Source organism: Globicephala melas, chromosome X (genome assembly GCF_963455315.2).
Source record: "Globicephala melas chromosome X, mGloMel1.2, whole genome shotgun sequence".
In the NCBI taxonomy this organism is placed as follows: Eukaryota; Metazoa; Chordata; class Mammalia; order Artiodactyla; family Delphinidae; genus Globicephala; species Globicephala melas.
This window is the reverse complement of record NC_083335.1, coordinates 79,158,701-79,182,324: the sequence shown is the minus strand read 5'-3', so window position 1 is coordinate 79,182,324 and position 23,624 is coordinate 79,158,701. Positions and strand designations below refer to the sequence as shown.

At 37.6% G+C, this 23,624-nt stretch overlaps 1 protein-coding gene and 1 pseudogene across 1 annotated transcript in view; one reads left to right on the top strand and one right to left on the bottom strand.

Moving 5' to 3' along the window:
- The window catches only part of KLF8 (KLF transcription factor 8), a 358,412-nt gene that overhangs the window by 283,009 nt on the left and 51,779 nt on the right, over window positions 1-23,624 (bottom strand). The gene's annotated exons all lie outside the window — the stretch shown is intronic.
- On the top strand, window positions 325-1,050 carry LOC115849696 (TIR domain-containing adapter molecule 2-like; annotated as a pseudogene).

Here is a 23,624-nt window from a genome sequence, read left to right as displayed (position 1 = left end):
GGGATGGTAGACATGGGTACGGGATTTGCAGCGCACCATGGACTGCACACCTCTCCCTCTGGATGTCTGAGGGAAGTCACACAGCACTCTGCAGGAGAGGAAGACAAAAAATCACGGGGCCACGCCACTGCCCGCCTTCCAGGTGTCCTGCCTGAGTGCTTTTGTAGCACCTGTTATCCGGAATGGAGTACCAGTGCAATGAGTCCTAATTGTCTACTTATTCTGGCTTCACATCCTTAAATCCCAGCAGGTCTTGTCTTGGTGCAGGAATGAAAATAAATGCCAGGAAATAAATAAAGCTTTCTTCTGACTTTGATATTTATGATGGGTATGGGGAAGCTCAAAACAGATCCCTGCTCTCTTTCTCTCTCTTAGGGTAAATGTCACAGTGTGGACACAAAGCAAAGACATTATGAGTCAGATTCCAAGAAATCTGAAGAAATCTCCCTGCGTGATGATGCTGAGCATAGCAATACAACAGAGATACATACAGCAGAGCAGGAGGGAGCTGAGGGAGTGGAAGATATGCCTGAAGTGGAAGCAGAAGAAGAGGTGTTCCCTCAAATTTGTGATATTGCTGAAGATGACATAGCCGAAGCTCTCAGAGTCCAGAATCTGCTGCAAAGTGACTTTGCCATCAAACCTGGAATAATTTTGCTGAGATGCAATGTGGCAAACAGCATTTACAGAATTCAGATGATGCTGTAAAGGCGTCTGCCTGGTCAATCTCATTATTGACTGAAAACTTTTAAAAAGATACCTGGTGTAAGTAAGTCCCAGTTCTATATGTCCCTAATGAAATCCATTGACAGACCACACAAACAAAACTCTGTATTTGTTGTATATCTGTATATCCCCATGTGGCCCTTGAACAACCCCCTGCCCTGAGAAAGGACTCCCTTTGCTCTGTGAACCATCAATGCCCTAGAGAAAGAAAGTTATAGCTTTCTTACACAAGTAGAAAGAAAATTTCAGGAGTCTGTGTATAAGATACAACAAACTATATGGAAAGAGACAAGAAATATGGTACAAGGGCAATTTATTGCCTGAGATGAAACACACAACACACAGCTGGCTCTTGTTTGTAATCAAATGATATCTCTTCACTTGAGAGAGCAAATTTCTAGGAAAAAGTTTAAATAAAAGAAAACCTTACTCTACAGAAACCTATGGAGCACAAGAAAGATAAATTTCTCCAGGACAATCTATAGAATTGTGATACTTTTTGATATTTTGATAAAATTGAGATTGTCAGAGCTTCAAGAACTTTCCTCTTATAGGTTTCTTAGTTCATGGATATGACAGAGGATTTTTTTTTTTAAACATCTTTATTGGGGTATAATTGCTTTACAATGGTGTGTTAGTTTCTGCTTTATAACAAAGTGAATCAGTTATACATATACATATGTTCCCATATCTCTTCCCTCTTGCGTCTCCCTCCCTCCCACCCTCCCTATCCCACCCCTCCAGGCTGTCACAAAGCACCGAGCCAAGAGAGTCATGGACATATACACACTAACAAACGTAGTAAGGTAGATAGCTAGTGGGAAGCAGCCGCGTGGCACAGGGATATTGGCTCGGTGACAGAGGATATTTTAAATTCATATTCTTTGTGTTGAACTTTGAATGAAAGATTATAGGATAGACATTTTAAAAATATGATAACACTTTCATTTTGTTCTCAAAGGACACACAGAAGAAAATGGCCCTGAGAGATCTGACCACCCTCCCTCTTGAGGTGCCTTTCCTGTATATTGTAATAAAGTATCCCCGGTATTGTCACCCAGAAATACGGATAGTCAGAATAGAACATTTAGAATGGGAGTGCTGATAAATATGAAACCAAAAGTAGATGTGAAAATGGTAGGGCTTTTAAAAAGAATCCAATCAAATGTGTTTTCCTTTCTGCTTGAATTTGCATGTTTGGAAGCAATTCCTACCACTGATTAGGAGCGCATTTGATAGTGTTGTGGTTAGGGACTCCATGAGTGCTGTTGAGATGTTCCCTGGAGCCTGAAGATCTCCATGCCAGTCATCAACTGTAACTAGGGCTTTATTTGAAGAGCTTCTGAAAGGTGTATGTGTCCTGGGCCTTTAAAATGTCTAAATATTAATTTAAATTCTCCTTTAAAATCAATAACCTCTATTATGGCAGCCTTTAAAAGTTCTTCTCACACAAAACGCTCTATCCAGGAAATATTTCTCAGCTAGGTGATCAGAGTAGACTGACTGTGTGTGCGTGTGTGTGTGTGTGTGTGTGTGTGTGTGTGTGTGTATGTGTGTATGTGTGTTTATTTTTAGATTTGGAATAGAAGTAGGAGATGTGTTTTATTGCCACATCTTCTAGTGCCCCACACTCATAGCAAGCCAGAGGGGCCTCAAATAGACCGATTCCTTTCCCTCACAACCATTCTGCCCCAGCTGAGAATGAGGGAGAACCATCATGTACAGAGCAGGGACAGGATGATATATTAAGCATACCATGTTGTAATGAAAGCACCTGATGGGCGATCAGGAGACCTTATTCTAGTCCAATTCCTGCCACTGAAGATGAATGTGACCATGGACAAGCAATTTACTCTCCTTTACTGTGAAATAAAAAGGATTGGACTGATGGATCTCTAAAGGCCTTTGTCTTCTTCCAGAATGTGAACAACTAGGAACTAGAAAATGGAACAAGGAAAAAAACAGAATTTTATAATGTGATATACATTATAATAGATGCAGGAAGGTATAAGCCTACAATGAAAAGATATTCTTATATGTTTACAGCATAATTGATTTCTAATGCTGTCCATTATACTTTTATAGTCACAGGAAAGAATTACAATACATGTTTACTCAGATTTTTTAAAAATACATTTTTATAGGGACCCTTGAGCAAAGACATACTGCCTAATTTTTCTTTTTCCTTATCTGCACTTCTCCATATCCCCTCCTAACACTGGGGTCTGCTCACATCTTTCTGTAGTATACCTCCTCATACTCATGAACCAACATGTTTCCTGAGGAACTTCTTCCATAATCCTGCATGTAAGTCAAACCTCCTCCTCTACTAGTACTTATAAAAGATGAGATTCTTCTCATTGTATGGTGACTTAAAGTTCCTTTCTCTTGTAGTAGTTTACTACTCACTTTTCTTTTGCAATTCTAATGATAAGTATTCATTCGTTTTTGCCATACTGCTTCCTATATCTCCAATTACATGTACAAATAAAACATTAACCACTCACCCTCCCTGCCTGCCAAAGCTGGATGGTGTTTTGTAAATAAGTGTTTTTATTCTTTACTCTTGACTAAATTTGATTATTTCTAATGCTAATGAAGATCGTGGAAAAGCTTTTGTGAAAAGATTTATCAATCTCTACTTCCCCATAGAGCACCAGGCACAATGTCTCATTCAATTTGGAGTTAAATGTATGTTTATAATGTTAAGCATTGAATAACTATATATGTTGAAATTAACAGTTGTAAGCAGGGATTATCAAAATAGCTAAACTGAGAATGAAAAGAGGTAAAGGTGTGGCTTTAGGGATGTGTGTGTGTGTGTGCTGTGACTGTATGCATGTACACATGTATAGATTCAGCATTACACATACACAGGGAAATTGTGAGAAATTTTGCCACATGCTGGAGAGCATCCATTTTGAGTACCTGTGGGGATTACTGCCCACTCTGCAGCTTCACAGAAGAATCTGACAGAATTCCCAATGCCACATGACCTACACCATAAGGTAAACTTATCATCTAACCTAACAAGAGGTCCCCAAAAGTATGATGCCTCAAAGCCATCATTAAAAACCCAAGTTCTGGAGGAGCTTCAAGATGGCAGAAGAGTAAAACGTGGAGATCAACTTCCTACCCACAAATACATCAGAAATACATCTACTTGTGGGAAAACGCCTACAGAACACTTACTGAATGCTGGCAGAAGACCTCAGACCTCCCAAAAGGCAAGAAACTCTCCACGTACCTGGAAGGGGAAAAGAAAAAAGAAAAAACAGAGACAAAAGAATAGGGACAGGGTCTGCACCAGTGGGAGGGAGCTGTGAAGGAGGAAAAGTTTCGACACAGTAGGAAGCCCCTTCGCGGGTGGAGACTGTGGGTGGCCGACGGGGTAAGCTTCAGAGCCGCGGAGGAGAGCAGAGCAACAGGGGTGCGGAGGGCAAAGTGGAGAGACTTCCACACAGAGTATCGGTGCCCAACAGCACGCACCAGCCCGAGGCTGTCTCATCACCCACAGGGACAGGTCGGGACTGGGAGCTGAGGCTCGGGCTTTGGAGGTCGGATTCCAGGGAGAAGACTGGAGTTGGCTGCGTGAACAGAGACTGAAAGGGCTAGTGTGCCACAGCTAGCCCAGAGGTAGTCGGGGGAAAAAGTCTGGAGCTGCCGAAGAGACAAAAGACTTTTTCTTGCCTCTTTGTTTCCTGGTGCGCGAGGAGAGGGGATTAAGAGCACCATTTAAAGGGACTCCAGAGACGCGCGAGCCACCGCTATCAGTGCGGACCCAAGAGACGGGCATGAGACGCTAAGGCGGCTGCTGCAGCCACCAAGAAGCCGGTGTGCAAGCACAGACCTCTATCCACACACCCCTTCCCGGGAGCCTGTGAAGCCCGTCACTGCCACGGTCCTGTAATCCAGGGACAACTTCCCTGGGAGAAGGCATGGCACACCTAAGGCTGGTGCAACGTCATGCTGGCCTCTGTGACCACAGGCTCATCCCGCATTCCGTATACTTTCCTCTTCCCGGCGTCAGTGAGCCAGAGCCCCCAAATCAGCTGCTCCTTTAACCCTGTCTTGACTGAGCTAAGAACAGACGCCTTCAGGTGACCTACACAGAGGCGGGTCCAAATCCAAAGCTGAACCTCAGGAGCTGTGCGAACAAAGAAGAGAAAGGGAAATTTCTTCCAACAGCCTGAGAAGCAGCAGATTAAATCTCCACAATCAACTTGATGTACCCTGCATCTGTGGAATAACTGAATAGAAAACGAATCTTCCCAAATTGAGGAGGTGGACCTTGGGAACATGATATATATATATATTTTTTTCCCTTTTTCTCTTTTTGGGAGTGTGTATGTGTATGCTTCTCTGTGTGATTTTTGTCTGTATAGCTTTGTTTTAGCATTTTTCCTAGGGTTCTGTCTGGCCGTGTTTTTGTTTTTGTTTCACTTTCCAAAAAATTTTTCCTAATAATTACTTTTTATATTAATAACTATATTTTATTTTATTTTTTCCTTCTTTTCTCCCTTTTATTCTGAGCCGTGTGGATGACAGGCTCTTGGTGCTGCAGCCAGGCATCAGGGCTGTGCCTCTGAGGTGGGAGAGTCAAGTCCAGGACACTGGTCCACAAGAGACCTCCCAGCTCCACATAATATCAAATGGTGAAAATCTCCCAGAGATCTCCATCTTGATGCCAAGACCCAGCTCCACTCAATGACCAGCAAGCTACAGTGCTGGACATCCTATGCCAAACAATTAGCAATACAGGAACAAAACCCCATCCATTAGCAGAGAGGCTGCCTAAAATCATAATAAGGCCACAGACACCCCAAAACACACAACCAGATTTGGAACTGCCCACCAGAAATACAGGACCCAGCCTCAACAACCAGAGCACTGGTACTACCCTCCTCTACAAAGAAGCCTACACAACACACTGAAACAGCTTAAGCCACTGGGGAGAAACAGCAAAAACAACAGGGAATACGAACCTGCAGCCTGCAAAAAGGAGACCCCAAACACAGTAAGTTAAGCAAAATGAGAAAACAGAGAAACACACATCAGATGAAGGAGCAAGGCAAAAACCCACCAGACCTAACAAATGAAGAGGAAATAGACAGTCTACCTGAAAAAGAATTCAGAACAATGAAAGAAAAGATGATCCAAATCTTGGAAATAGAATGGAGAAAATACAAGAAGCATTTAACAAGGAACTAGAAGAACTAAAGAGCAAACAAACAGTGATGAACAACACAAAAAATGAAATTAAAAATTCTCTAGAAGGGATCAATAGCAGAATAACTGAGGCAGAAGAACAGATAAGTGACCTGGAAGATAAAATGGTGGAAATAACTACTGCAGAACAGAACAAAGAAAAAAGAATGAAAATAATTGAGGACAGTCTCAGAGACCTCTGGGACAACATTAAATGCAACAACATTCAAATTATAGGGGTCCCAGAAGAAGAAGAGAAAAAGAAAGGGACTGAGAAAATATTTGAAGAGATTATAGTTGAAAACTTCCCTAACATGGGAAAGGAAATAGTTAATCAAATCCAGGAAGCACAGAGAGTCCCATACAAGATAAATGCAAGGAGAAAAACACCAAGACACATATTAATCAAACTATCAAAAATTAAATACAAAGATTAAATATTAAAAGAAGCAAGGGAAAAGCAATAAATAGCACACTAGGGAATCTCCATAAGGTTAACTGCTGATCTTGTAGCAGAAATTCTGATAGCCAGAAGGGAGTGGCAGGACATATTTAAAGTGATGAAGGAGAAAAACCTACAACCAAGATTACTCTACCCAGCAGGGATCTCATTCAGGTTTGAGGGAGAATTTAAAAACTTTTAGAGAGAAGCAAAAGCTAAGAGAATCCAGCAACACCAAACCAGCCTTACAACTAATGCTAAAGGAACTTCTCTAGGCAGGAAACACAAGAGAAGTTAAAGTCCTACAAAAACAAACACAAAACAATTAAGAAAATGGTATTAGGAATGTGCATATCAATAATTACCTTAAATGTAAATGTATTACATGCTTCAACAAAAAGACATAGACTGGCTGAATGGATACAAAAACAAGACGATCACACACCAGTCAGAATGGCCATCATCAAAAAATCTAGAAACAGGGGTTTCCCTGGTGGCGCAGTGGTTGAGAGTCCGCCGGCCAATGCAGGGGACACGGGTTCGTGCCCCGGTCCGGGAGGATCCCACATGCCATGGAGCAGCTGGGCCCATGAGCTATGGCCACTGAGCCTGCGTGTCCGGAGGCTGTGCTCTACAACGGGAGAGACCACAACAGTAAGAGGCCCGCGTACCGCCAAAAAAAAAAAAATCTAGAAACAATAAATCCTGGAGAGGGTGTGGAGAAAAGGGAACCTTCTTGCACTGTTGGTGGGAATGTAAATTGATAAAGCCTCTATGGAGAACAGTATGGAAGTTCCTTAAAAAACTAAAAATAGAACTACCATTCGAGCCAGCAATCCCACTACTATGCATATACCCTGAGAACACCATAATTCAAAAAGACTCATGTACCAAAATGTTTATTGCAGCTCTATCTCCAATAGATAGAACATGGAAGCAACCTAAGTGCCCATCAACAAATGAATGAACAATGAAAATGTGGCATATATATACAATGGAATATTGTCCAGCCATAAAAAGAAACGAAATTGAGTTATTTGTAGTGAGGTGGATGGACCTAGAGTCTGTCATACAGAGTGAAGTAAGTCAGAAAGAGAAAAACAAATACCGTATGCTAACACATATATATGGAATCTAAAAAAAACAATGGTCATGAGGAACCTAGGGACAAGACAGGAATAAAGACACAGACCTACTAGGGAATGGACTTGAGGATACAGGGAGTGGGAAGGGTAAGCTGGGACAAAATGAGAGTGTGGCATGGACATATATGTACTACCAAATGTAAAATAGATAGCTAGTGGGAAGCAGCCACATAGCACAGGGAGATCAGCTCGGTGGTTTGTGACCACCTAGAGGGGTAAGATAGGGAGGGTGTGAGGGAGGGAGATGCCGGAGGGAAGAAATATGGGGACATATGTATATGTATAACTGATTCACTTTCTTATAAAGCAGAAACTAAAACACCATGTAAGGCAATTATACTCCAATAAAGATGTTAAAAATAAAAAAAAGTCAAGTTCTTATATACAATGGAATATTATGCCACCTTAAAAAGAAACGAAATTCTGATACATGCCCACAGCATAGATGAACCTTGAAAGCATTATTAAGTGAAAAGCATTTTTAAGTGAAAAAAGCCAGACATAAAAGGACAAATATTGTATGATTCCACTTATATGAAGTACCTAGAACAGGCAAATTCATAGAGACAGAAAGAAGAATAGAGATGACTATGGACTGAGGGGAGGGAAGAATAGGGAGTCATGTTTAGTGGGTCGAGTTTCTGTTTGTGATGATGAAAAAGTTCTGGAAATAGATAGCAATGGTGGTTGCACAACATTGTGAATGTACTTAATACCATTGAATTGTATGGTAAAATGGTAAATTTTATGTATATTTTGCCACAGTAGTAAATAACCCAAGTTCAAAAACATTAATAAAAATTAATAACACACTTTAAAATTACTTGGGAGTAGGGAGAGCTATATTGGGGAAAGGGACAAAACAAAAACAAAAATAGCACCCTTCTATTTTAACTAAAATGAATGCCATTTTTTTCTTCATTTAGCTTTATCTCAGTTATTAACAGAAAAAAAAGTTTCTCTTACCTAAAGCTAAAAAGAGAATTAAATAAAAGATTGCTATATATAACTGAAGGGGAATATCCGTCCCACTTCGGGTTATGGCACTATTACTACCTCCCCTCAAAAAATGAAATCTCCACTAGCAAACATACAACACTCCTTGCTCACCACTGTAAAATGAGTAACTGCTTTCTCACTTTGCCTGGCAGAGCTCTCTTGTCTTTACCCCACAGTCATCCACAGCGTCAGTCTCAGGCCCACTGCATGTTCCTCCACTGCCCTTCCCCATTATCCTCTTCCCTGCTACCAGCTGTAGCCATCCTCTTCTCTTACTGTCTGAAAGACTGACTATGCCCTTTACCTTCAACAATGCAGAAAGAACCCTGTGAGGGCTGGTCAGGAGTTCCTTATACGGCAAGCAAGGAGGTCCTGTTCTGGGCTTCCTGTCATCGTGCTTGGAAGTCTACTACTTTTCTTACGCCACCATCCTAGCATACATAACCATTGCCTACAAGCTAGCCAGGTCCCAAGTTTAGCTCTCCAGAGTCTGCTTCTGTGGTGTAGGAAAAATTTTAAGGCAAATGAAAACTCATCCTTATAGGCCCTGCTGCCATTTCCTTCAGGCCAGATCTTGGCTGAGGTAGGAGACAAGAAAGGGATTTCTAGACGCCTGAGATATTTTCCATAATAGAAGGGACCTCCCTAATATTAAAATAAAATGTTAAAGATAGATACATAATGCCTCCCCCAATCATCCACTGACCTCTCTGAGAGAATAGATTTTTTTTTAATGTTTCATTTTTTAAAGTTTTCTTTTAAAATATACCCACATGATGTTTAACTTAAAACATATATTCACGTAGTAAATGAAAACAATAAACTTATAAAACAGTTAAAGTAATTAACATGGTAAAATGGACTTGACAGTATAAATACGTGACACTTAGACAGGTCACTCTTCCTTTCTACATAGACTCAGGAACCATTATGGTTGTATGACCTTGGACAAATTAATTAACCCTTTTATGACTTAGTTTTCCCTTTAGTGAAAATTCATGGCTTAATTCATATAAAACATCTACAATAATGCTTGGAGATAGTGTTTAATAAATGTGAGTTATTATTGTTTCTAGTAATTTTTCATTTGGTATAAGGAAAAAATGGCATGTTCTAATCAGCCTATTTAGCTAAGAATTACTATGCATATCACCAAGAGTTATTACTTTTAAATCATAAATAAGATGGAAGAAAAAAATATAAATTAATAGAGGTTAATGACTCCAAATTACTATTGCAGCTTCTAGGTCTTCAAGAATGGGAATATCAATTTTGACTAATTCACTCAACAAAAGTGCTAAATACTCTCTGTGCCAGATGCTGTATTATGTACTTATGTATATTATCTTATACTTATCTCACAATAATTCTGTGTGAAGGGTAATATTGGGCTCATGGTATTGTAAGGTTAAGTGATTTGCCCAAGGTCACACTGCTACAAACTGCTTAAGCTGAGATTTGTACCTAAGTTCCAAAACCCAGGTTCAATAGCATGCAAAAATTAGACTGACACTGTATGGATCTATGGATGCATCTGCTCTAAAAGTACATTCATAATTAGAGCTCGTTGTTTTCTAGTTGCTTACACACATCTATCTATCTATCTATCTATCTTTCTATTTATCTATCTATCTTCATATTCTCTGGGAAAGAGACTGCTGTTTAAGAGAGTTTACAATACTAATTTTAAAGGAATAGAGACTAAAAAATCAAAACTGCTCCCCATTTCCAAGACACTTCTGTGGCTCTGATTTCGGTTCCTAGTTATCCCCTTTTCCCTTAAGCAATACCCTGTGGATTCTTTATTCACAATGTCACTTACATTAGTCTCCTTTCCACAACCATTGATGCTTCCCTTGTTTACCTCCTTGTTACCTATTTCAACAACTTCTTTACTATTTTCCCATTGGCTATTCTTCTTTTTATCCATTGCAGTCTGTATAATATGATGGCTTTCACATTGCATGAACCCCACTGACCATTGACTTTTAGCAAATTACTACAACCAAGTCAGAAAGTGCTAGAGCTGGAAGAGACCTAACTATTGAGCAAGGAAGAGATTATGTCATTTTCTCACACAAACCCTTCAATTACCTATTAGAAAAAGATACAAAGGCAGGTCAAAGAATAAGAAAACCAAATGACCAATAAACAGATGAAGAGATGTCCAATCTCACTAGTCATAAAGAAAATTCAAATTGAAACAACATTGAATATCATTTTTAAGCCATCAAATTGGCAAGCTATATAAAGGATTGGAGAGTGTGTGAAACAATAAAATCTCAACACTGCTGATGAGAGTTAAAACTATTACAGACACTTTGGAGAGTGATTCAGTCTAAGATGTGCATACCTTGTGATTCAGCAAATCCAATCCCATGCATAGGCTGTAGGTAGGCCTTCTTAACCTGAGGTCTACACACCTTCACGAGGTCTGTGATCTTGGGTGGGAAAAAAGTTACACCTTTATTTTCATTAATTGAAATGTAATATTGCTTTTGATAATGAATGTAGGCAAAACACCAGTTTTATTAGCAGTACCTATGACTTAGGCTCTAATAGGAATTTCAAATAGTTCCATGACATATTATTTATTAGAGCTCCCTTGAAATATCATTTACATTCATCAGTACTTTTAGATTATAATAGCTATTAGAACCACTGACAGATATTATTACATAAAGAATTTTAAAAGAATCCCATTTTATTCTTTCACTATATATAGATATATAGACATGATAATTATATTTCAAAAAATTGGTTTCATTTGTAATCTGATGCATTGTGCTTTATTTATTTTAAAACATTTTTCTGAGAAGGTGTTCATAAACTTCACTAGACACACAAAAGAATATATGGCACAAAAAATTAAGAATCTCTGCTGTAGAGACACACTTGTACATGTATATTTGAAGAAATATGCACATTTTTAAATAGTGGCATTATTTGTAATAGTAAAAATTTCATATCCATCAACAGGAAAACAGATAAATAATATATGCCATAGTTGTATGATCTAATACAAGAGGAATGAACTGTGTGTGTGTGTGTGTGTGTGTGTGTGTGTGTGTGTGTGTATGGTTAGATTGCAATAACCCCCACTGCCCATAGTAGGCATCCCCACAGGCACTAACACAGCACCTAATTTTGGATAAAAAATAAAAGATGAGGAACAATATGTAAAATATGATATTATTTATGTAACTTACAGAATATGTATACAGAATTATATATTGCTTATGAATCTATATGAAGGTATGCAAAAGTATTTTACAAAAGTAGACCAGGTAATTATGTATACCAAGCCCACAGCAGTGGTTTCCACTTGGGTGGTGTGATATCACGACTGGAATGACATATTGGACAACTAGTTATTTCCTTATTACCTCATACCTGCTCATTCCTTTGTATGTGTTGTTCTTTCTCACTGGAATACTTTCTCCAAGATTCCACTTATCAAATGCCTATATCCAATTGCAGCAGAGGGAGTAGGATAATATATTCATATTACTGACAGAAAAAAACCTGCCAACCAAGAATACTACACCTGGCTAAACAGTCTTTTAAAGATGAAGAGGAAATGAAGACTTTCCCAGACAAACAAAACTGAGGGAGTTCATTACCACTAGGCCTGCCTTACAAGAAATGCTAAAGGGGGTTCTTTAAGTTAAAAAGAAATGATGATGAACAACAATACAAAGATATATGAAAGCACAAAACTCACTGGTAAAGGCAAAAATATAGACAAATACAGAATATTGTAACACTTTGTAAGTGATCAGTAAATCACTTTTAATGTTAGTATAAAAGTTAAAAAAAAAGTTAAAAATAACTAGCTACCTAGAGGGGTGGGATAGGGAGGGTGGGAGGGAGATGCAAGAGGGAGGGGATATGGGTATATAAGGATACGTATAGATGATTCACTTTGTTATAAAGCAGAAACTAACACAACAATGTAAAGCAATTATACTCCAATAAAGATGTTAAAAAATAATTAACTATAAAATATATTAATGTATACAAAATATATAAAGATATAAATTGTAACTCAATAACAAAGTGGGGAGGGATAAATAAAAGTTTATTCTTTATATACAATAGAAGTTATCAACTTAAAACAGATTTTCATAACTATAATATTTTTACATAACCCCACAATAACTACAAAGAAAATACCTATAAAAGGCACATGAAACAAAAGAGAAAGGAATCAAAGTATATCAGTACAAAAAAATCAATGAAACATAAAGACATCAAGAGAGGAAAAGAGGGACAAAAAATCCCACAAGAAGAATGAAAACAAATGACAAAATTGTAATAATAGTTCTTTTCTATCACTAGTTTATATTAAGTGGATTAATCTCCCCAATGAAAAGACATAGACTAGCTTAGTGGATGAAAAACAATATCCAACTATATGCTGTCTACAAAAGACTCACTTATTTTTTTAACCTTTATTGGAGTATAATTGCTTTACAATGGTGTGTTAGTTTCTGCTTTATAACAAAGTGAATCAGCTATACATATACATATATCCCCATATCTCTTCCCTCTTGTGAAAAGACTCACTTTACATTTAAGATGACACAAGCTGAAATTGAAGGGATGGAAAAAGATGTTCCATGCAAATTGTAACCAAAAGAAAGCAGGGGTGACTATACTTATATTAGACAAAATAGATTATAAGCCAAAAACTGTCACAAAAGACAAAGAAGAATATTATTTAATGATAAACAGGTTAATTCACTAAGAAGATACAACAATGATATATATATATACACAATATAATTGTACATATATAATTATATATATAATACACAATTATACAGATAATATAATGGTAAATATTATAGATATAATTGTATATATATATACACAATTATATATAATTGTATATATAATATAATTGTATATATATAATACACAACTATGTATGTAATATAATTTTATACACACACACACACACAACAGAGCAAATAAATATATAAAGCAAGGATTGACATAACTGAAGGGAGAAATATGCAGCAATACAATAATAGTAGGGGACGTCTATATCCCATTTTCAATGAAGGATAGAACATTCAGACAGAAAATCGATAAAGAAACAGTGGGCCTGCAAAACACCATAAACTAAATGGAGCTAACAGATTTAGAAAACATTATACCTGACAGCAGTAGAACATATTGTCTTCTCAAGTGCACACAGAATATTCTCCAAGAGAGATCACATGTTAGGTCACAAAATAAGTCTTAACAAATTTTAAAAGATTGAAATCACATCAAGTATCTTTTCTGACAACAGCTGAATGATACTAGAAATCAATATCAGAAGGAAAACTGGAAAATTCACAAATATATGGGAATTACACAACACATTCCTGAGCAAACAATGGGTCAAAGAAGAAATCAAAGGAAATTAGAAAATATGAAAACAAAAACACAACATATCAAAACTCACAGGATGCAGAAAAGGATATACTAAAGAGGGAAATTTATACAAATAAAAGCCTACATTAGAAAAGGAAGAAAGATCTCAAATAAACAACCTAACATTATGCCTTAAAGAACTATAAAAAGAAGGACAAAAAAGCCCAAAATTTGAAGAAGAAAGGAGAGAATAGAGCACAAATAAATAAAATAGAGAATAGAAAAAAAAGTGTAGGTTGTTTTGAAAAAAACACGAATTTGACAATTAGGTAGACTAAGAAAAAAATGAGAGAGAAGACTCAAATAAATAAATGCAAAAATGAAAGAGAAGACAATATAATGGATGTCACAGAAATAAAAGGATTATAAGAGAATATTGTGAGGAGGAGCTACAAGATGGCTGAAGAGTAAGAAGTGGAGATCACCTTCCTCCCCACAAATACATCAGAAATAACAACTCCTACAGAACACTTACTGAACACTGGCAGAAGAAGTCAGACCTCACAAAGGCAAGAAACTTCCCATGTACCTGGGTAGGGCAAAAGAAAAAACAGAGACAAAAGAATAGGGACGGGACCTGCACCAGTGGGAGGGAGCTGAGAAGGAGGAAAGGTTTCCATACACTAGGAAGACCGTTCCCAGGCAGAGACTGTGGGTGGTGGAGGGGTAAACATCAGAGCCATGGAGGAGAGCACAGCAAGGGGGGTGGGGAAAGGCAAAGCAGAAAGATTCTCACATGGAGGATCAGTGCTGGCCAGCAGTCACCAGCCCGAGAGGCTTGTCAGCTCACCCGCTGCAGTGGGAGGGGGCTGGGAGCTGAGCATCCAGCTTCAGAGGTCGGATCCCAGGGAGAGGACAGGGGTTGGCTACGTGAACACAGCCTGAAGGGGGTTAGTGTGCCACAGCTACCCCGGAGAGAATGTGGGAAAAGGTCTGGAACAGCCAAAGATGCAAGAGAATTTTTCTTGCCTTTGTTTCACAGTGCGTGAGGAGAGGGGACTAAGAGCACCACCTAAACGAGCTCCAGAGACAGGAGCGAGCTACAGCTACCAGCACAGACACCAGAGCTGGACATGAGGTGCAAAGGCTGCTGTTGCAGCCACCAAGAAGCCCATGGGAAAGCACAGGTCACTATCAACACCACCCCTCCTGGGAGCCTACGCAGGCCACCACTGCCAGGGTCCCAGAATCCAGAGACAATTTCCACAGGAGAAAACATGGCGCACCTCAGGCTGTTGCAACATCATGTCTGGCCTCTGCAATGGCAGGCTCGTCCTGCATTCCATATCCCTACTTCCCTCCAGCCTGAGTGAGCCAGAGTCCCCTAATCGGCTGCTACTTTAAGCCAATCCTGTCTGAGCGGGAACAGATGCCCTCAGGAGACCTACATGCAGAGGTGTACCCAAATTCAAAGCTGAACCTCAGGAGCTGTGCGAACAAAGATGAAAAAGGGAAATTTCTCCCAGCAGCCTCAGGAGTAGCGGACTAAATCTCCAAAACCAACTTGATGTACCCTGCATCTGTGGAATACCTGAATAGAAAATGAATAAATCCAAATTGAGGCAGTGGACTTTGGGAGCATTGATATATAAATATTTTTCCTTTTTCTCTTTTTGTGAGTGTGTATGTGTATGCTGCTTTGTGTGATATTGCCTGTATAAACTGTCTGAACCAACTTTAGACACTGGGAACAGACACCAAAAACAACGGGAATTATGAACATGCAGTCTGCGAAAAGGAGACCCCAAACACAGTAAATTAAGCAAAATGAGAAGACAGAGAAACACACAGCAGATGAAGGAGCAAGGCAAAAACCGACCAGACCTAACAAATGAAGAGGAAATAGGCAGTCTACCTGAAAAGAATTCAGAATAATCAGAGTAAAGATGATCCAAAACCTTGGAAACAGAATGGAGAAAATACAAGAAACGTATAACAAGGACCTAGAAGAACTAAAGAGCAAACACACAGTGATAAACAACAAAATAAATGAAATTAAAAATTCTCTAGAAGGGATGAATAGCAGAATAATTAAGGCAGAAGTACAGATAAGTGACCTGGAAGATAAAAGAGTGGAAATAACTACTGCAGAGCAGAATAAAGAAAAAAAGAATAAAAAGAATTGAGGATAGTCTCAGAGACGTCTGGGACAACATTAAATGCAACAACATTCCAATTATAGGGGTCCCAGAAGAAGAAGAGAAAAAGAGAGGGACTGAGGAAATATTTGCAGAAATTATAGTTGAAAACTTCCTTAATATGGGAAAAGAAATAGTTAATCAAGTCCAGGAACCACAGAGAGTCCCTTACAGGATAAATCCAAAGAGAAACACACCAAGACACATATTAATCAAACTATCAAAAAATAAATACAAAGACAAAAGATGAAGAGCAGGGGGAATCCACATACGGTTGACAGCTGATTTTTCAGCAGAAACTCTGCAAACCAGAAGGGAGTGGCAGGACATATTTAAAGTGATGAAGGAGAAAAACCTACAACCAAGATTACTCTACCCACCAAGGATCTCATTCAGATTTGATGGAGAAATTAAAGCCTTTACAGACAAGCAAAAGCTAAGAGAATTCGGCACCACCAAACCAGCTTTACAGCAATTGCTAAAGGAACTTCTATAGGCAGGAAACACAAGAGAAGGAAAAGACATACAATAACAAACTCAAAACAATTGAGAAAAGGGTAATAAGAACATACATATCAATAATTACCTTAAATGTAAATGGATTAAATGCTCCAACCAAAAGACACAGACTGGCTGAATGGATACAAAAAGAAGACCCGTATATATGTTGTCCACAAGAGACACACTTCAGACTTAGGGACACATACAGACTGAAAGTGAGGGGATGGAAAAAGATATTCCATGCAACAGGAAATCAAAATAAACCTGGAGTAGCAATTCTCATATCAGAAAAATTAGACGTTAAAGCAAAGACTGTTACAAGAGAAAAAGAAGGACACTACATAAGGATCAATCCAGGAAGAAGATATAACAATTGTACATATGTAAGCACCCAAATAGGAGCACCTCAATACATAAGGCAAGTGCTAAGAGCCATAAAAGGTGAAATCAACAGAGACGCAATCATAGTAGGGGACTTTAACATCTTATATTCACTAATGGACAGATCATCTGAAATGAAAATAAATAAGGAAATTCAAGCTTTAAATTATACATTAAACAAGATGGACTAAATGATATTTTTAGGACACTCGATTCAAAAACAACAGAATACACATTCTTCTCAAGTCCTCCTGGAACATTCTCCAGGATAGATCATATCTTCGGGCACAAATCAAGCCTTGGTAAATTAAAAAAAATTGAAATTGTATCAAGTATATTTTCTGGCCATAACACTATGAGACTAGATATCAATTACAGGAAAAGATCTGTAAAACATGCAAACACAAGGAGGCTATATAATACATTACTTAATAACTAGGAGATCACTAAAGAAATCAAAGGGGAAATCCAAAAATATCTAGCAACAAATGGCTATGAAAACACGACGACCAAAAAGCTATGAGATCCAGCAAATGCAGTTCTAAGAGGGAAGGTTATAGTAATAAAATCCTACCTTAAGAAACAAGAAACATCTCAAATAAACAACCTAATATTAACCTAAACCAATTACAGAAAAAGGAAATAAAAAACCTCAATGTTACCAAAAGGAAAGAAATCATAAAGATCAGATCAAAAATAAATAAAAAAGAAATGAAGGAAACGATAACAAAGATCAATAAAACTAAAAGCTGGTTCTTTGAGAAGCTAAACAAAATTGATAAACAATTAGCCAGACTCATCAAGAAAAAAATGGAGAAGACTCAAATCAATAGAATTAGAAATGAAAAAGGAGAAGTAACAACTGACACTGCAGAAATATAAAGGATCATGAGAAAACACTACAAGCAACTATATGCCAATAAAATGGACAACCCTGAAGAAATGGACAAATTCTTAGAAAAACAGAAGCTTCTGAGACTGAAGCAGGAAGAAACAGAAAAAATAAGCAGACCAATCACAAGTACTGAAATTGAACCTGTGATTTAAAATCTTCCAGCAAACAAAAGCCCAGGACAGGACAGGTTCACAGGCGAATTCTATCTAACATTTAGAGAAGAGCTAACACCTATCTTTCTCAAACTCTTCCAAAATAGAGCAGAAGGAGGAACACTCTCAAACTCATTGTACGAGGCCACCATCACCTTGATACCAAAACCAGACAAAGATGTCACAAAGAAAGAAAACTACAGGCCAATATCAATGATGAATATAGATGAAAATATCCTCAACAAAATACTAGTAAACAGTATCTAACAGCACTATAAAAGCATCATACACCATGATCAAGTGGGGTTTATTCCAGAAATACAAGGATTCTCCAATATATGCAAATCAAGCAAAAAGATAAACCAGATTAACACACTGAAGGAGAAAATCCAAATGATCATTTCAGTAGATTAAGAAAAAGTTTTGACAAAATTCAACACCCATTTATGATAAAAACCCTCCAGAACGTAGGCATAGAGGGAACTTACCTCAACATAATAAAAGGCCATATATGACAAACTCAAAGCCAAGATCGTCCTCAATGGTGAATATCTGAAACCATTCCCATTAAGATCAGAAAAAGATACGGTTGCCCACTCTCACCACTCTTATTCAACATAGTTTTGAAAGTTTTAGCCACAGCAATCAGAGAAGAAAAAGAAATAAAAGGAATCCAAATTGGAAAAGAAGAAGTAAAGCTGTCACTGTGTGCAGATGACATGATACTATACTCAGAGAATCCTAAATATGCTATCAGAAAACTACTAGAACTAATCAATGAATTTGGTAAAGTACCAGGATACAAAAGTAATGCACAAAAATTTCCTGCATTCCTATACACTAATGATTTTAGACCTGAAAGTGGAATTAAGGAAACACTTTCATTTATCATTACAACAAAAAGAATAAAATACCTAGGAAGAAATATACCTATGGAGACAAAAGACCTGTATGCAGAAAAGTATAACACACTGTTGAAAGAAATTAAAGATGATACAAATAGATGGAGAGATATACCACATTCTTGAATTGGAAGAATCAACAATGTGAAAATGACTCTACTATGCAAAGCAATCTACAGAATCAATGCAATCCCTATCAAACTACCACAGGCATTTTTCACAGAACTAGAACAAAATGTTTCACAATTTGTATGGAAACACAAAAGACCCTGAAGAGCCAAAGCAAGCTTGAGAAAGAAAAACAGAACCAGAGGAATCAGACCTCCCTGACTTCAGACTATGCTACAAAGCTACAGTAATCAAGCCAGTATGGTACTGGCACAACAACAGAAATATAGATCAATGGAACAAGATAGAAAGCCCAGAGATAAACCAAGACATGTATGGTCACCTTATTTTTGATATATATTTTTGATAAGAATATACAATGGAGAAAAGACAGCCACTTCAATAAGTGGTGCTGGGAAAAGTGGACAGCTACATGGAAAAGAATGAAAATAGAATACTCTGTAACACCTTACACAGAAATAAACTCAAAATGGATTAAAGACCTAAATATAAGGCCAGACACCATCAAACTCTTAGAGGAAAATATAGGGAGAACACTCTACTCTTGCTTTCATAAATCACAGCAAGATCCTTTTTGACCCACCTCCCTGAGAAATGGAAATAGAAACAAAAATTAAAAATGGGACCTAATGAAATTTAAAAGCTTTTGCACAGCAAAAAAACCATAAAAATATCAAAAAGACATATACACTACTAAATGTAAAATAGATACTAGTGAGAAGCAGTTGCATAGCACAGGGAGATCAGCTCAGTGCTGTGTCACCAGGTAGAATGGTGGGATAGGGAGGGTGGGAGGATGGGAGATGCAAGAGGGAGGAGATATGGGGATATATGTATATGTATACCTGATTCACTTTTTTATAAAGCAGAAACTAACACATCCTTGTAAAGCAATTACACTCTAATAAAAATGTTAAAAAAAAAAGACAACACTCAGAATGGGAGAAAATATTTGCAAATGAAGCCACTGACAAAGATTCATCTCCAGAATGTACAAGCCGCTCATGCAGCTTAATATCAAAAAAACAAACAACCCAATCCACAAATGGGCAAAAGACCTGAATAGACATTTCTCCAAAGAAGATATACAGATTGTCAAGAAACACATGAAAAAATGCTCAACATCATTAATCATTAGAGAAATGCAAAACAAAACCAGAATAAGATACCACCTCACACCAGTCAGAATGGCCATCATCAAAGAAATCTACAAACAATAAATGCTGGAGAGCATGTGGAGAAAAGGGAACCTTCTTGCACTCTTGGTGGGAATGCAAATTGACACAGCCACTATTGAGAACAGTATGGATGTTCCTTAAAAACAGTAAAAATAGAACTACCATATGACCCAGCAATCCAACTACTCACCTTATGCCTTGAGAAAACCATAATTCAGAAATAGTCATGTACCACAATGTTCATTGCAGCTCTATTTACAATGGCCAGGACGTGGAAGTAACCTACGTGTCCATCGACAGATGATTGGGTAAAGAAGATGTGGCACATGTATACAATGGAATATTATTCAGCCATAAAAGAAACAAAATTGAGTTATTTGTGGTGAGGTGGATGGACCTCGAGTCTGTCATACAGAGTGAAGTAAGTCAGAAAGAGAAAAACAAATACTGCATGCTAACACATATATATGGAATTTAAAGGGAAAAAATAGTTCTGAAGAACCTAGGGGCAATACAGGAATAAAGACACAGATGTAGAGAATGCGCATGAGGACACAGGGAGGGGGAAGTGTAAGCTGTAGTGATGTGAGATGTCAATTTTGGATGTGACACCAAAAGTACAGGAAACAAAAAAGTACAGCATGGATATATACACACTAGCAAATGTAAAACAAGTAGCTAGTGGGAAGCCGCCGCATAGCACAGGGCTATCAGCTCGTTGCTTTGTGACCACCTAGAGGGGTGGGATAGGGACTGTGGGAGGGAGGGAGACAAAAGAGGGAAGAGATATGAGGATATATGTATATGTATAGCTGATTTAGTTTGTTATAAAGCAGAAACTAGGATACCATTGTAAAGCAATTATAGTCCAATAAAGATGTTAATAAAAAGAGAATATTGTGAACAATTATACAAGAGGAAATTGGGAAACCTAAAAGAAATGGATAAATTCCTAGAAACATACAATCTACTAAGTCTGAATCATGAAGGAACAGAAAATTTGAACAAACATGACTGGTAAGGAGATTGAATGAGTAATTAAAAACTTCTTGATAAAGAAAAGCCCAGTACTATGGCTTCCCTGGAGAAATCTACCATCCTTTAAAGAAGAATTAATTCCAGTCCCCATTAAATTTTTCCAAAAATTTAATTTTTTTTCCAAAAAAAGGAGAAAATGCTTCTGAATGCATGTTACAATGCCAGCATTATCCCAATACCAAAGTCAAAGACACTACAAGAAAAGCAAATTATAGGTCAATTACCCTGACATATGTAGATGCAAAAATTCTGCACAAAATACTAGCAAATCAACTTCAACAGCATATTAAATGGATCATACAACTTTGACCAAGTGGAAATTATGCTTGAGTGCAAGGATGATTCAACATACAAAAATTAATCAATGCAATATAGCACATTAACAGAATGAAGGATAAAATCACCAGATCATCTCAACAGATGCAGAAAAAGCATTTGGCAAAATTCAACATTCTTTCATGATAAAAACTCCCAAGAGAGAATAAAAGAAAATTATCTCAACATAATAAAAGCCATATATAAAAAGCCCACAGCTGACATCATACAAAGAAAACAGTGTTATCTATAATAACATAGAAAAAAATAAAATACTTGCAAACTTAACAAAAGAAGTGAAAGATTTATATACTGAAAACCATAAAACTTTGATAAAAAAATTTTAGACAAAAATAAATGGAAAGACATCCCATATTCATGAATTAGAAGACTTACTATCATTAAAATGTCCATAGTACCAAAAGCAATTTATAGAATCAATACATTCTCTATCAAAATCCAAATGGCATTTTTTAGAGAAATAGAAAAAAGTCCTAAAATTCATATGGAACAATGAAGGACCTTAAATAATCAAAGCAATTTTGAATAAGAAAAATAAAGCTGGAGACATCACACTTCCTGATTTCAAAATATATTACAAATTTACAGTAATTAAAACAGTAGAGTACTGACATAACAACAGACATATAGAACATGGAAAAGCATAGATAACCCAGAAGTAAATCCACACATATACAATCAGCTGATCCTCTACAAGGACTCCAAGAATATACAATGGGGAAAAGATAAACTTTTTAACAAATGATTCTGGCAAAACTGGATACCTACTTGCAAAATCATGAAATTGAACCTTTTATCTACACCATAAATAAAAATCAACTCAAACTTGATTAAAGATTTAAATATAAGACCTGAAACAGTAAAAACCCCTAGAATAAAAATTAGGGGAGAAGCTTCATATCATTTGTGTCAATAATAATTTCTTGGATGTGACACCAAAAGTACAGAAAACAAAAACAAATTTAGAGAAGATTTTTTTACATCAAGCTAAAAAGATTCTTCACAGCAAAGAACAAAATTAACAGAATGGGGCTTCCCTGGTGGCGCAGTGGTTGGGAGTTGCCTGCCGATGAAGGGGACATGGGTTCGTGCCCCTGTCCAGGAAGATCCCACGTGCCACAGAGTGGCTGGGCCCGTGAGCCATGGCCGCTGGGCCTGTGCGTCTGGAGCCTGTGCTCCGCAACGGGAGAGGCCACAATGGTGAGAGGCCTGCGTACCACAAAAACAAACAAACAAACAAAAATTTAACAGAATGAAGAGGCAATCTATAGATTGGGATAAAATATCTGTAAATCGTATAACTGATAAGGGGTTAATATCCAAAATATAGAAGAAATTGCTTCAACTCATTAGCATAAATAAATAAATAAATAGGCAAAGGAGTTGAATGGGCAATTCTCCAAACACAACATACAATTGGCCAACAGGTATATTAAAAGGTGCTCAACATCCCTAATCACCAAAGAAATGCAAATTGAAACCGCAATAAGATATCACCTCATAGTTGTTAGAATAGCTATTATTAAAAAAAAAAAAGAATGAAAGTCATATTTTGGTGAGGATATGAAGAAATTGGAAAACATTTCTTCTAATGTGGGAATGTAAAATGGTACAACAACTGTGCAAACAGTATAAAAGTTACTCAAAATATTAAACATAAAAATACCATGTGAGACAATTCCAAGGCTGTGGCAGACATCATGGGAGAGGCTTCCCTAGCAGCTCCCAAGGCTTTCTTTGTCTTGAGGACACCTTCCTTTTCCCTTCTCCACATGAGAACAGACATCTACTCTGAGAAGACATTAACTCTTGGAGGATCAGAAAGAGGGTGTTTGGTACGTCGTGACACACCTGCAAGCAATTTGGTGAAATACGTTTACTAACAAGAAGTTATTTTCGGAGGTAGCCTCATCCAGCAGAGGGCAGACAGCAGGAGTAAGAAGAACCACAATCCTGCAGCCTGTGGAACAAAAATCACATTCAAAGAAAGAGAGACAAGATGAAAAGGCAGAGGCTATTTACCAGAT